The sequence below is a fragment of the Peromyscus maniculatus genome, chromosome 5 (assembly GCF_049852395.1).
Source record: "Peromyscus maniculatus bairdii isolate BWxNUB_F1_BW_parent chromosome 5, HU_Pman_BW_mat_3.1, whole genome shotgun sequence".
Lineage (NCBI taxonomy): Eukaryota > Metazoa > Chordata > Mammalia > Rodentia > Cricetidae > Peromyscus > Peromyscus maniculatus.
In genome coordinates, this window is record NC_134856.1 from 21,285,889 (window position 1) to 21,300,179 (window position 14,291).

The following is a 14,291-nucleotide window of genomic DNA, read 5'->3' on the forward strand; positions in this document are numbered from 1 at the left end:
ATTTGCGTGCTTCGGGTGCATCTGGCCTTGTCGCAGCTCCCACAAGCGCCCCCCTCCCCGCCGCCTCTCCGCTCCGCCTAATCTGGGCCAGGTTTTGCGCAGTCCTTGCACAGCTCCCCATTTACCCCTCACCGGTTAGGCGCTTTCTGCACAGCACGGCTGTAGAATCCGTTCCGGTTCTTCCCGCTGCCCGTCGCACCCCACCACCCCCTGGCCCAACTAGGGGATCTAGCGCGTCGCCTCCCTCTGCCCACTTTTCCTTGGGGGAGGCGAGTGGAACTCCAGGCCGGGTTTCCGGGCCCGTCGCTGGGGAGCACGGGAGGGCTGCGGAGGCCAGTCCCGGGCGTGAAGTCCAGGCCAGGTTTTCGCGCTTGCCCGCCGCCCCCCTCCCGGAGCCGGCGGGCCGGGGAGCGCCGAGAGCAGGCGGCTTGTCATTGCTGGTGCCCCGCGCCCGCTCGCTCCGCGCGTCCTGCGGTGCCCACGGGCCCGGCCCCGCGCCCCCTGCTCCGGCCACCCCGGGGGCGCGACGCCGCCGCGCCTGCCTCCAGCCGCGTAGCCCCGGCCCCCCGCGGGCAGCGCGAGCGGTCGGCGCGGGAGCAGTCGGCGCTGCGGCGCCCCCGCCCCGCCGTCTGCCGGAGACGCCCCGGCGGATGGGGCCGCGCGGGCCCGGGAGCGGCGCCGCCGGGCGGCGGGGGCCTGCGGGGCCGCCCGGGCTGCCGCGTTAACCCTTCGCCCGCTGCCGTCCGGGGGCGCTGGGAAGTCGCCTGGGCACACACGTGCCGCCTCCGTCGGGGCCTCGGAGCTGCGGGGGAGATGCGGGCAGCCGGCGCCGCCTCGGGGGGCTCCGCCTCGCCCCAGCCCCCCGAGCTCTGACGCCGCCCCCGCCCCTCCGCCTCCACGCCTCGCTCCCCGGGAGGGGCGCAGACCCGCGCGCCCGGGGCCGGGGCCGCCTCCGGAGCGCCGCGATCCGCCTTTTCTTTCCTCTCTCTCTCTCTCTCTCTCTCTCTCTCTCTCTCTCTCTCTCTCTCTCTCTCTCTCTCTCTTCCTCTTCCTCCCTTCTTCCCCCCCCCCCTTTTAAATTTTGGTCGGTGGCGGCAGTGCTGGGCCCGAGGAAGGAAGGGACACGGAGGCCGCCCTCGCTCAGCCACCCCCTCCCCGCTTCCCCCTGGGCCGGGCTCCGGGAGATGTGCCGGGCGGGGGGCCCGGCTTCGCGGAGCCGCCGGAGGAGCGCGCACGGCCGACCCCGAAGCGCCGCTGGACAGGTGAGTGTGCGGGAGTCGCAGGCCACGCCGCACCTGGGCCAGGTGTGCGCGGCGAGAGGGGCGGGGGAGGCACCCCACCCCCGCCCGCCGGGGGCTCGGTGGGGGTGCGGATGGGCGGCCGCAGGGTGCCCTGCAGGGGGAGGGGACCGCGAGTGTGCCCGCGCGTGGCTGCGTGTGCCCGCGCGCGCGCCGGCCTTTGTGGGGAAGCGGCGCGGCGGTGCCTGCGTGTCCCCGGTGCGTGTGCGCGCGGGTGCTTGGCGCCCTGTTTGTGTAGGTGTCTGGGTGTGAGTGGAGAGGGTGCGTGTGCGCGCGGCGCGCGCGGGCCCCGGCTCCCCAGAGAAGCCATGTCGGGGGGCTGGCACCGCAGGATGCTGGGTTTAGGGTTGTTTTTCTCCGGGAGGCATGTCGCGGGGGGATGGGGAGCGGGCTGTCTGGGTGTCGAGAGGGTTTCAGCCCGGAGGGGCGCCGTGGGCAGGACCGGGTGCAAGGCGTGCGGCACCCGGTTAAGCACCGATGGAGGCTGTCAGGTTGGATCTACCGAAATGAGCTCTCCCCTCTTCCAGGTGTTCCTGAAACAGAGCTGTGTGGTTCAGCTGTCATCGTCCTGTTTGAGGGTCCTGGGATGAAAGTCCAGTTCGCGCGCGCGCGTGTGTGTGTGTGTGTGTGTGTGTGTGTGTGTGTGTGTGTGTGTGTGTGTGTGGTGGGAGGGTCGCGTGCACTCCAGCAGTGGCCAGAAATGCCCTCAAATGGCATCACTTCAGTGCGCCCCGGGCACCTATGTGACGCCGGCACCCCGCGGGCACACAGCCCCGAGCTCGCACATCCCGTCCCTACACTTCGCGTCTAGGTCAGCTCCCAGCCCTCTCCTTGCCCAGCATCTTATATACCGTGCCTTCCTGTCCCCTCACCCCGCCTCTCGGCCTGGGCATCCTCGTGGGTGTCCCTCCTGTCCCAGTGTGAACCAGATCCCCCTTCTTTCCCAGCCTCTGTGGGACCCAGAGCCAGGGTTTGTCTTCCCATACCCAAACATGTGGTGCGTTTGGGGGAGTTGGGGGAGGGGTTCAAGATGGCCGCCAAGATGGCTGGCAGCCTCTTTATCTCTGTCTGTCTCCCCCTCTCCGCTTACCCTCATGCCTCCGATAGAGTGAGGGGTCACCGTGGAGAGGGAGCTGGATGGTGTGGGGACAGGTGTGGAGGGCACCTGAGGGTGGATGTCTGTTCTGGGCCTGTTGACCTCCAGTGCTGCTGAGAGAGGCCATCGGTACCTGTTTCTCTCTCCTGCACCCCAAGGGCAGGAGAGAGTTAGGAATCCGACCCGAAGTCCAACTCCATTCTGGCCCCCAACCTGACGGCTCCTTGTGCCCCACCGGCTTCCTAGACCCTGGTACTACCCCATCAATCATGGAATGTCAGGCTGTTCCATTGAGGGTCCCCCTAGCATCCTCTTCTCCATCAGTCAGGCGCTGGGGACCTTGGGGTGTGTGTGTGTGTGTGTGTGTGTTAGGGGAGGCCGGCTAGGACAGGTCCCAGCTTTGGGGACAGATGACTTCTTCTCCACACCCTGCCCATTAGTGCCGAATTTATTACTTAAAAGTAGGATGAAAACAGGGAAAATAAGAGACGGAATACAACCTTCATTATCATATCGAGAAAATTATCTGTGATTTTCCTAACTAGCAATTTGTCTGCCACGCCGTTCAGATATGACTTGCCCATTAATTACAGAGATGAAAACTCATCTGGAAGGCGGAAAGGGGAACTAATCCCATGGCTGGCGGCCTGGCACCTTTGCACCGAGCCACAGCCAGGGCCGTGGATGTCTGGGTACTGGCCCTCCTGCTGGTTTGCCACCATCTCCCTCCTCTGGCTTGGGCCACCCTGTTGCTCTGCCTTCTGACGTGCTCCCTGACTCCTGTTCGTGGGGTGTGGAGATAGCCCCCCGAGTTGGGGGAGGGTGGGGAGCTGGGGACCAGTGTGCACCTGGGCCACGGAGCCCGGGAGGAGGAGGTGGGAGGCCGGGGACGCGAAGCTAGGCTTCTATTCCCAGCCTGCCCTGGGGAACCCCCTTCTCCTAGGGGGCGCTCTGGAAGCCCCACGAGGGGGGAGGAGCCGCGGACGCCTGGTCCAGGCGGAGTCTGTTTGCATCAGGCCCTCTGGTTTCCACCTGCACGTGGGACTGTCTGCCGCCAGTGTCTCTTGTGTCTGTGTGTCGGCTGCCCCACCAGGCTGGCAAGAGACCCTTTGGTGCGTCAGCCTCGGCTTGGGCATCTAACAGGAGAATAAGGAGGGTTAAGCGGGCCGAGAACCCCTGGAGTGTATGCCCCTAACGTGTTGTAGGAGTGGGAGCCACCTTCCACTGCAGGCGGGGAAGCTTCTGGTCTCGGTTCCCGCCCTCTGCCGGTTCTCCAGCCAGACGTGGCCAAGGACACTGAAAGCTCTGGTTTCTGTGTGGGCTGCTCTCAGGGATCAGATTTCCAGTTGCCAGACACTTCCCCTCCTCCAGCTCCTCTGTGGGGATACTGGGGGAGGGGCTGGCCAAGGTGGGGGTTCCCTGGTGAGCTGAAGGTGCCCAGCAAGACAGCATGCCTCTCTGCCTGGGATGGAACCATATGGTTGCTACTGAATACAGAAATTGGGGTCCTGGGGTTGGGGTGGGGGCTCTCCACATCCCGATCGTTTCCACTTTTGCCTGTATCCGAGTGTGTGGCTCCTTGCCCCTGTGGGTCCGAATGATGCTTCCCTTGGTGAGTTTTGCTGCGGGGTGACTCTGGGGCAGCTGTCTGTGTGCACAGGACAGGAGGGCTTTCCTTTGCCCACACCTACTAGTGTAGGCTCAGCTGTGTGTCCCAGAACTGCTGGGAGCAAGCAGGATTGGCACTCCTCTCCAAGCCAGCTGCAAATACAGGTGCTTTTTCTGCTGGGCGCCAGGCGTGAGGTAGCACTGTGACAGTGGCTGCTTCTCTTCCCTTGGCTCACAGCCTGACAAAGAGAAGGTGTGCGCCTGTGTGTGTGTGTGTGTGTGTGTGTGTGTGTGTGTGTGTGTTCGTTCTAGGGAGGATGGCCCTAGACTGCACACAGAGACCCTCACCCCTCAGGCTGCACCTCAGTGTAGAACGTGATGTCACCACCTCTCTCATCCCATTCCTTCACGTTCCTACCGTGCTGTTGGAAATCCCACCTTCTCAAAGGCAGTTCCGTCCAGGACGTGGCCCATGCACTAGGCTTCACACTGCAGCTCCCACGGCGCTCCTGGCTTTCTGTGGAGCCTGGGGCTTTCACACCTCTGTAATTTCCTGATTTATTGCGCCTGTCTGTTTACTGTCTGTCTGCCTGAGTAAGATTCAGAAGTTCGGGGATCTTGCTGCTACGTGTGCTCTTGGAGCTCGGGGGCCCTGGAAGAACTCTTGACTGAGCTGCATGTGGTGGTACCAGCCTACCCTCCCAAGACTTGGAGGGCTGAGCATGGATTCAAGGCCAAGCTAGGCTGCAGAGGGAGACATTTTAATAATTTTAAAGAGAGAGAGAGAGAGAGGTGGCTCAGAGATTAAAAGGATGTGCTGCTCTTGTAGAGGACCAGAATTCAGTTTCCAGCACCCACATCAGTTCATAGCTCCAAGGGACCTGACATCTCTGTCATTCCTGAGCACCTTCACTGATGCTGTCCCCTGTCCCCCCGTCCCCACACATAAACATGATTACAAATAATAAAGACGAGGCTTCTAAACTGAGGGAGGAAGGAGGGGGTGAGGCAGGCGGGCTGGCACTCTTGACTGAGCAGGAGGGTCCTTTCCTTAGAGTTGGAGAGGAGCCCTGTGTGATAACTTTGACCTGGCCCCCTTTTCAGAAGCAGGGCCTGGGCTGGGTTAGCTATGCCACGTTCTTTGCATGCCTGTGCCCACCTGGGGACAGTCTCGCTGTACTCACAGGTACCTTTGTGTGTGAGGTTGTCTTTGTGGGAACATGGCTCCACACTACTGTGTGCTACAGGGGTTAGGTCCTGGAGTGGCAATTCAAGGAATACTTACCCTCCACAGGGAGCTGGGAGCCCCTGAGTCAAGGTCTGAGCAGTTGTTCCCAAGGTCCCTTGGGCACTGACCCTACTTCTCCCAGGGATGGGGCCCTCCACATGATTTGGGTTTCTCTGGGCCTTGGGGAGTAGTAACCAGAATTCTATGTCTTGCTCACCTCCCACTCCAAAGTGTGGGGGAGATAACAATTCAGTCAATAAATTGGAGGCTAAAAATAGTTCTGCAACGCCCCCCCCCCCAGCTAAAAATAAACAGTGACCCTACACACACAGAGAGAAGCTAAAAATTAGCTTAAAAGTCACAAGTGGACAGTGGGCCCCTGGTGGCCCAGTGGTGCCCCTGATGTTGGAGCCTGATGTGCGTGCCAGCTCTTTCTCTCGGGCGGCCTCTCTCTCCTCCTCCCACAAGCTCTTCGTGGTGTTTTTTATGAGACTGCTGTGCAATCTGTAGGGTGCCTAGTGACACCTTAGGGCTACACCTTCCCAATGGCAGCAGCATCCCCCGCCCCCACACCGCTGCACTGCACTCAGTAGCCTCTCCAGACTGACCCCAAGGCAGAATTGCCCAGTTGAGACGTATATTCTAGGGCTCTGAGCCCAGGTTTGGTTACCCCCCTGCCCCAAAAAGCAAGATAGGAATTTCTGTGGGCTCTGTGGAACAGCTCTATTGCAAGTTCATCGTCCTCTTCACTGTAAAGAGGATGTAAGAAGTCCTTCTTAGCTCACCAAGGACAAGAATGGCCCAGAGCATATCAACTGAGGGGCACCCCCATTTGGGGACCACAAGTGCCTCGGGACTCGGGCATAGTCTGCCTGCCTCCCCACTGTTTGGATTTCCTCATTCTCCCTGGACCTGCTCTGTAAACAGGACCTTTGCACAAGCCACGGATGGCCTAGAGTACCTTTTCCTTCCATGGATTTCTGCATGACTTAGCTGAAGTGTCATCTCCAGGTGATTACCCGGAGAGATGGATCAGTGGTTAGGAGCACTGGCTGCTCTTCCCGATGACCTGGGTTCAGTTCCTAGCACCCACATGACCACTGGCAGCGTCTGTAACTCTAGTGACAGGGTCCCTCACCTTCTCTGGCTTCTGTGGGCACCGAACACATATGGGACACAGACATACATGCAGGAAAACACCCATACATATAATAAAAAAGAAAATGAAAGGGCAAGCCCCCCTCCTGGCTCCTCTTCCTGGCATTGTCTTCCATTGCACTAGTACATGATCAAATCTACCTCATTACCACCGTCTCCCCTGCCCCAGTGCCTGGCTGACATACGGTCGATGCTCAGGAGAGCAGGAGTAAAGACTGCTTGTCTGTCTGTCTGTCTGTCTATCTATCTATTTTAGGAGGTGGAGACAGGACCCTGTCTTCTGTATGTTAGACGAGTGCTCCACTCTGAGATCCTGCAGCCCCAAACCAATGTTATTTCTGAGCCTTACAACCCTGTTATGTCACTGGCTGTGCCCCTGCTGAGAGTCAGAATTCCCAAACTGTGACCTGCATATACATCTTGTCATTAAACTGGAAGTGTGGGCCTCCAGGATTTGAACCTTGGACCTGGAGATGCTATTCTGGGGCTTTGTCCTTTTGCCCTATTGAGAATCCATCTCAGAAATTTCCCTCTCTGGGCTTTGCACTCTCACCCTGCCAGCATGCATCCATCAGAGGGCCAGGAGCATCCTGTTCACCTCGTCCCGGGGTCTTGGCTTCTAGCACTGATTTCTGCCATGGCATGGGAGGAGAAGCGTGGTGGACAGGAACACTGGGAGGTGGACCCCCGCCACGCTGCTACTAGCTTACCATAGCAGAGAGCAAAGCGGGGCAGGCATGTAGGTCAGAGCTTTTTGGAGGAGGGGGCTCCCCAGCTGTGGCCTGGAGGAGAAACTGGCTAGAGAGCCTGGAATGAAGTCCTCCCTAAGGTGAGAAAGACACAGGGCTCATATAAGGAAAGAAAAGGTATTTTGTAGCTGTGGATAGGAAGCTGGGCTGGACCTCGGTGTTGTCGGTTGGGTTTAGAGAGGTCCGGGGTTCACCTGTGGAGAGGCTCAGCATGAGATCCACTGCCCAGGTCTGGTAGCATTCCTGGACTGGGCAAACTTAGGGTGGGCCTGGCCCATGGTCAGGGCCCACGTGGGAGGAGTCAGAGCCCTAGGGAAGAAAACCCTCATAGCCAAAGGCGTTGGAGTGGGGGCCAGAAGCAGCTAGCTTTTCCTGGCCTCAAGATATGGAAATGAGGTGGCGCAGTGGCCTCAGACACAGGGATGAGGTGGCACAGTGGCCTTGAGACATGAGGATGAGGTGGTATGGTGGCCTCAGACACGGGGGTGAGGTGGTGCAGTGGCCTTGAGACATGAGGATGAGGTGGTATGGTGGCCTCAGACACGGGGGTGAGGTGGTGCAGTGGCCTTGAGACATGAGGATGAGGTGGTATGGTGGCCTCAGACATGGGGGTGAGGTGGTGCAGTGGCTTTGAGACACGGGGATGAGATGGCGTGGTGTCTCTGAGGCAGAGTTGAGAATAGAGTTGATAGGCAGGGAGGGGAGCGGATGGGAAGAATGAGTTTACAGGTTTGGTGGGGGGCGGGGGAAAAGGAAGAATAGACTGATGTGCCCCATCCAGTCCCAGGACCACAATCCACACAGTCTACTCTCCAGCGGAGACCTCTGCAGCAGAGGTGAACATTCACATGACATCTCATTCCTCTTTTGCTTAGAAATGCTTCCACCTCGCGCACAGAAAAGGCCAGGGTCATCTCAGAGGCCACAAGTGCCACCTTCAGCCCCCTTCATCTGCCGCCTGCCTGCTGTGTTTCAGCACATTGCTGCCTCAGGACCTTTGCACGTCCCTGACTGCAGCGGCACTCACACATGCCCCAGTCTCAGATGTCACCCCCACCCGGCGTGCCTGGCTCTTTGCGCCTGCTCTAACAATCACCTACCCTGTGCCCAGGGCGGGGTGTGTGGTAGTTGAAGATAAGACCTTCTTCTCTGAGACCATCAACAACTGGGCTGAGTCTAACTCAGGGAGAAATCAGAGAGACAGTGTGGGAAAGAGGATGAATTACCTTAGGGGGAGATGGGGTCAGGTGTCGGGGTACCAGAGCTGCATGTATGAGGAGGAGCTGGAGGAAGGCCCTGTGCAGGGCCCCTAACAAAGGAGCCTGGCATGCTATATTAGGTTACAGGGGCAATGGGGAGCCATTGAGAATGGTGGGCAGCGAGTGATGTAACTGGGTCTTCATTTTGCAGATATCCTGGACTTAGGGTAGAGCCTGGGTATAGGGGAGGGGTAGATGATAGGAGACTAGAGAAAAGGTGTTCAGGGGTACAGGGTGTTGTGGGTAGCCCTAACCTCTCTGTAACACAGGGATGCCTGGTGATCAGCTGGGTACACCCCCAACCTTTACATTTTTAAAAGTCCATTCATTTATTTATTTTGAAACAGAATATCACAACCTATTTAATCCTGAATGGCTTGGTTTCACTTTGTAGACCAGGCTAGCCTTGAACTTGTGATACTCCCGTGTCTGCTTCCAGTTAGGGCAGCATTCTGAAGCTTTTCTACTGAATAATTGCACATCCAGTTCCTTCTCTGCTGGGTGTTGGGACACAGACTCATACACAGCCCTGCAGAGCCAACCTCTGGTGTGAGAGAGAAGCATGTAATGAACCATCCAGGTTCCTTGACATAAGAACCACAAGGAAATAAAGAAATAAAAACAGGGTAGAGCACTGGGGTGATGCCATTGACAAGGCCTTCCTGGGCCCTGAGAAAGTGTGAGCAAAGTCAGTAGAGAAGGGTAGCTGCGGGGCAAGGGGGGGTCTGTGCAAAGGTCCTGGGGGAGGGCCATGCAGGGGAGTTCATGTTGCAAGGATCGGGGGCCTCGGTGAGGTCTGAGGAAGGTGGCGGCCATGGAGTATTCCGAGCAGAAAGACAGAACTGATTCAGGTGCTAGCTGGCTAGCCCTGGCCTCACTGGAGAACGAGGCTAGGAGCCAGGGGGGTTAGGGAAGAAGTAACTCCTGAGCAGAGCTGGCCCAGGGACCCAGGACAGCTGTCTGTGGGGCAGGGTATTGGGAAGGACTAGGCTGCTGTCTGGTGAGTGAGGTACTGAATATGTAGTGGGGAACCTGCCCTCACCCCCAACCTCTTGGAGAAAGACATGTGCCCAGCAGTCTCCGGCTCCATCTCCATCTCTGCAAGACCCCCTTGCTAGTTCCCATGTAGGGCCCAGGAGATGGGCCCAAAAGGCCAAAAGCCTGATCCGTTGATCCAGACCCAAGGCTCCACTCCAGACTGGCTCTGGCACTGGCCGCTGTGTCTACCAGCCCTGGCTTCCTGGAAGTGCAGGCGGAAGTGGACTCGCAGCCAGCAACAGGAGACTAGGTGCCTAAGGGGTGGCTGCTCTAGGGACGGGCAAGTGAGGCCAGGAGGGGCCCAGCGCCCCCTTCTGGTTGCCTACCACCCCTCCTTAGACACTCAGACTCCCACTCACTCAGCATACAGGGTTGCCGTGGCAACCGCAGGCTCGGGCAGGCTCCAGGCGCCCCCTCTCCTCAGCAGCGGCTTCTCCTCCTGTCACACTCCTGTCCCCGCCCTAGGGCACCCGAGGACAGACCCTGCTGCACATGCCCTCTCTAGGCTTACGGCAACCACAGGACTCAGACACTGACATAAAGGCAGGTGTGTGGCCCCTGCGGGACACACCAGGGTCGAGTTCCCACTGAGGGTGAGTCGCCATCCTCGTCGCCCCAGGGTCACATGGTCTGAGAAGGAGATGTGCACAGGTGTGTGCACACCTGGTCCCTGCGCTGCCACCGTAGTGTCTCGTTCTCTCCCAACACGAGCACAGCGGGAGCCTGGGAGGGGTGTCCTCTTCCTCCCGGTCCCAGTATCAGTGGGGTACTTTGCTCTGGGCCGTGTGTGGGTGCTCAGTGAGGGCTTTAAGCTTTTGGTCTAAGGAAGGTGGGAGCCATGGAGTGTTCTAAGCAAAGGAGGGACAGAAATGATGCAGGTGCTAATGAGCACCCTGTGACCCGCAGGGGATGGGGGCAGGCTGGAGAGATTGAGGGTAGGAGTCAGGTTCAGGGAGGAGGGGACCGTGCTGGACAGAGACGGCACCCAGGAGAGAAGTTACCCATTCCATAAAATGGGTCCTGCAGCCCCTGGCTCCGTTGGTGGTTAAATGAGATATATGGCAGCCAGGAGTCATCGCACACACCTGTCATCCCAGCACTTTGGAGGCAGAGGGATTGCCACAAGCTCAAGGCCAGCCTGAGTTGGAGATCCCAGGTGTGGCAGTGTGTCTCCATAACCCCAGTGAGGACAGGAGGATTGAGGTGTCGGAGTGAGCGAGGAGCTAGCCAGGCACTCCACACAGCTGTTGAGCTCCAGGTTCCATGAGAGACCCTGCCCTAAAGTAAGATCAGAGTGAGTGAAGACAGTGTGCTCTACCATGCCCTGGCCTTTTAAAAACAATTCATTTAAGACCGGGAGAGATGGTTGGTTCGCCTGTTGGGGCGTGTGTTCTGCTTTCCCAGAGAACCCAAGTTCAGTTCCCAGCACTTACGTCAATTGCCTCAGGGATCCAGTGCCTCTGGCCTCCCTTGTTATCAGCACTCATGTGTACATACCCTTACACACACACACACACACACACACACACACACACACACACACACACACACTCTCGAGTGTACATACCCTTTACACACATAATTAAAATAAAATTTAAATTTATATTTTCAAGACAACATCTTTTTATGTAACCCTGGCCTGGGACTCGCTATGTAGAACTGACTGGCCACAAACTCATGGAGATCTGCCTATCTCTGCTTCCAAAGTACTGAGATTAAAGGTGTGTGCCACTGCACCCAGCATACATCTTATTTTGAAATAATGTCTTAGGTTATCCAGGCTGACCTTGAACTTACTCTGTAGCTCAGAATGGCCTTCAGCTCAAGATCCCCTTGTTCCCCCCGCCTCCCCCTGCACCCACTACCTCCCTGGAGAGAAGGTTTGAGGAGCTTTTAGTGGATTGCTAAGGTTACGTGAGATCCTGTCATGGGCCTCATGGAGGTGGTGGTGAAAACAGGGCTAGTGATGTCCTCATAAGAGCACAGAGATACACAGAGACCTCTCTCCTACACACCCAGGAAGGCTGAGTGAGGACAGGGAGAAGCAGTGTGCATGCTGGGCAGGGAGCCCTTGACAGAAGCCTGGCTTACAGGCTCTCGAGCTCATGCCTGGCTCTCAGAGCAATGAGGAAGTTAGTCTCTGCGGCCCAGGACCCCAGATACCACAGTCGGGTGCTTAAGACTGTGTGTGAAGGAGTGTGGCATTCCAAGACCCTGCGTGGTCCCTCCTGGAACTGCACCAATTGCTGACCCTGCGTCAATGCTATTGAAGACTCAGTAACTAATCGTTAAGGGGATCCAACACCCTTTGTGGGAATCCGCACACACATGGTATACAGACACACACACACACACACACACACACACACTTAATTTACTTTCTTTTGTTCGTTTTTTTAGAGAGCAAGGTCTCACTATTCATCCCTGGCTGTCCTAGAATTTACTCTGTAGACCAGGCTGGCCTTAAAATCCTAGAGAGATCCTGTCTCCTGCGTGCTGGGATTAAAGGTGTATGCCTGGAGAAGTCTTGAAGTGTTTGCCCAGCATATGGCTTCCTAAACTTTTCTACCCACAATCCCTTTTCACCTGAGAAATGGACAAAAAAATCTAGTATATAGATACACAAATCATACACTAGCTGGTCGTAGACCATAAGAGAATTTCAAAAATATTCTTTGGTATAATAATTTGCATAATAATAATTTCGCCATTTTTTAAAGATGAACTCAGGTGTGCATGCTAATGAGATGGGCGTGCTTGGTAGTTTTTACAGGCGGAATGAACTCTTGGCCGAGTTCTGCCAGTGCAGGACACAAAGCCTCCTGTGCTGTCCCGAGTCACTTGGAGCAGAATCACCCGTGCTGAGAACCAGTTTCACGTGAATACACAGTTCAAAATGGCAGAAGCATGTTTGGGAGTGTTGAGAACTTGCTGGAAATTCTGACCTAATCTCAAGCCAGTATTCATTCAATAATTTATTATTTTTAGATTATGTGTATGTGTGTGGGTATGTGCATGTCCGTGCAGGTACCCACAGAGGCCAAGACACATGAGATGCGCTGGAATAGAGTTAAGGTGGTTATGAGCCACCTGATATGGGCGCTGGGAACCCAACTCAAGTCCTGCTACAGTAGTACACTTTCTTTTTTTTATTTTGCGGGGAAGGGGAGTGTTAAGACAGAGTTTCTCTATGTATCCTTGACTGGCCTGGAACTCAATTTATAGACGAGGCTGGCCTCGAACTCATAGAGATCCTCCTGCCTCTGCCTCCAGAGTGCTGGATTAAAGGCGTGTGCCACCATGCCCAGCAGCAGTATACACTTTTAACCACTAAATCATTTTCCCAGCTTCCCCTCAAACAAGTTTAAAAATCAAACAGCATAATACACTCCAAAGACATGCTTAGGAATAATAGTAGGAAAATAATAAAAGTTCTTATTTTCCATAATTAAACCACTATGTTTTCATAACTGCAGAGAACTTTGTAAGGCTGGTCAACATTGCAGAGCACACCTACGGCAGTCTGGACTGAGAGACAAGGCACACAGTTCATAGGGGCTGCAAATGCTGTGCCCTCGGAACCAAGGCGCCAGTAAAGTCAGAGTGTAGCCCAGGCGAGCACTGTCAGAAATGCCTCCGGTTTGTGATCTGTTTGATTTGGATTAGTTTTTGGTCTTTGCACATTCAGACAGTTGATGAAGAGCTAGCAACTTTTTCACTACCTCGCCTTCAGTTGTAAGGCTACAACCCATGGTGTGAGAAGCTGGCTTCCCTGGCTCGCAGAGCCTTGGTCCATCCTTAGCACTCAAGGGAAGAAGAACCAGGCCCGATGGCATGCGCACACAATTCCAGCCTTAAGAAAGCTAGAATAACTGGGCGGTGGTGGCACTCATCTTTAATCCCAGCACTCAGGAGGCAGAGGCAGGCGATCTCTGAGTTTAAGGCTAGGCTAGTCTACAGAGCAAGTTCCAGGACAGCCAGGGCTACACAGAGAAAACCTGTCTTGAAAAACAAACAAAAAAGAAAGCTAGAAAGGCTGGGTGGATGTGATTGCTCAGACTGCAGAAGCAGCAGCTGCTGAGGGAGGCTGAAGCAGGGGTGTCGCTTGAGCCCAGGAATTCACAAAATCCTGGACATCAGAGTAGAGCCATGTCACAAGGTATAGAAACCAGGTGTAGTACACACACTTGCAATCCCAGCTTACAGGAGACTGAGACAGGAGGACTGCTGTGACTGTAAGGCCAGCTTGGGCTACTAAAAACTAAGTCAAACACTCAGAGTGACTCTGTAATTAATTCCACTCATTGTACACCTGGGTGGTGTGGGGGCTGGGGGTACAGGTCACAGGTAGAATGAATGCTTAGCATCCAGGACGTACTAGATTCTATCTGTACACCAGAAGAAAACCCATGCTTTAAATTACGTCATATTTTGTATATATAGGAGTTTCACTCATGTGTTTGTGCACCCTCTCGGTGCCTGATGTCCTCGGGGGTCTGAAGAGGGCATTGGATCCCCTAGATTCGAGTTACAGGTGATTGTGAGCCGTCCTAGGTGTGCTGGGAGCTGAGCAACCCTGTGCAAGAGCGGGTCCTCTTGACCTTTGAGCCATCTCCAGCCTCTGTGTTGCAATAAAAAAACAAAAACAACGATCCCTCTGCCTGCTGGTGGCCTAGAGTATTTGGACAAAAGGGAACCGTGGGGACAGACTCCTGCCTCGCTCCCGAGCTGGGACAGGGTGAGGAAGAGCAAGCGAGGGGCTGGGACTTCTGGATCTGGACCTGGAAGGTGGCTGCCACTGGTGGGTAGGAGGGCTTTTTTGTGGTCTGGTCCTGCCAGAGAGTACACTTGTAGCCT

At 56.2% G+C, this 14,291-nt stretch overlaps 1 protein-coding gene across 4 annotated transcripts in view; it reads left to right on the top strand.

The window, feature by feature from the left end:
* The first annotated feature begins 1,114 nt into the window (after positions 1–1,114).
* Adgrl1 (adhesion G protein-coupled receptor L1) overlaps positions 1,115–14,291 on the top strand; it is a 39,420-nt gene continuing 26,243 nt past the window's right edge. For 2 of the 4 annotated variants that reach the window (XM_015986585.3, XM_042277452.2), the window contains exon 1: positions 9,145–14,235. The gene's annotated coding sequence lies outside the window, so the exon portion shown is untranslated. Of the gene's footprint in view, positions 1,263–9,144; positions 14,236–14,291 lie in introns of those variants that run through there. The other 2 variants (XM_076571841.1, XR_013051202.1) reach the window with 2 other exon arrangements.